Raw genomic sequence first — 1,169 nt, forward strand, 5'->3', positions numbered from 1 at the left:
ATCTTGCACCTTACATATTAACCTAATGTATGTACAAATTAAACTAACAAATAATAAATACAAATTAAAAAATAAATATTTAACTTAATTACTCAAATACAAAATAAAAATAGACAAATATGATGGTAGAACAGGCCATGACAACGAATGGCAAAGATTATGGAATTACAGACAAAGGGAGAAGGTGGAGGAGAATGGGAGGTGTTAAAGTTTTGGAAAAAAAAATATAAAAAAAGAGAGACACAATAATGAACCTAAGAATGGAGGGGGAGGGGACAATCACGCACAACAGGTGTGGTAGCGGAAGTCAAACACGCCAGTGGCAGCAACAACGTTTTCATAGACAGTGGTAGCGACAATGGTGACAGTAGAATTTTTTGCTGGTGAAAATGAAGGATGGTAGTGAGAGAAGAGAGAAGAGAGAAGAGAGAGAGGTGCAGAAATGAGAGGAAAGGATTTTAAATTTAGGTCAAATTTACTGTAAGATATTTTGACAAAAAATTTGACGACAAAAATTACACTAAATTAATTAAAATTTGTGTTATAGTTATGGTCGAAATTTTAGACGAAATTACCAATATGATAGTACAGTTAATTGTTCAATAAAATTATCACACTAATTATCATAAAAATTGTCAGTAAAAGACACTACAAAATCCAATATTTTTCAGTATATTTCTTATAATATTATTTTTTTTAATTAATAAGATATATTTTAGTGCTTTTTTCGATTTCAGTATTTATATTTATTTAAAATTAAATAAAATGATATAATACTAACACATAATTCAATTCTATATACCTTAAACTAAAAATAATTCAAAAATCTAATATAATCTCTGTTTTATAAATTTATTTTTAATTTCTATCTCTCAATCTCAATCTTCTTTTCAAATGCATCTTAAAAATAATTCTTCCATTGTTTGTCCTCTTAGCTTCATCTGACCACAGAAAGAAAATCACCAGCTTCCTTGTTACGTTTATTGCTGAGATCATTCAAATCAGAAGTAATTAAATATTTAAATAAGAATATATTATTAATATAATATGAAAATAATGATATTGACTTTGTTTTCATTTTAAGGGTGTTACGTAGCTGATTGGTTAATTTTGTTAGGGAATGACATACTCACGTACCTAATTCCAAATAGTTCAAAGGCTATATATAT

The sequence above is a fragment of the Arachis ipaensis genome, chromosome B08, assembly GCF_000816755.2.
Source record: "Arachis ipaensis cultivar K30076 chromosome B08, Araip1.1, whole genome shotgun sequence".
In the NCBI taxonomy this organism is placed as follows: domain Eukaryota; kingdom Viridiplantae; phylum Streptophyta; class Magnoliopsida; order Fabales; family Fabaceae; genus Arachis; species Arachis ipaensis.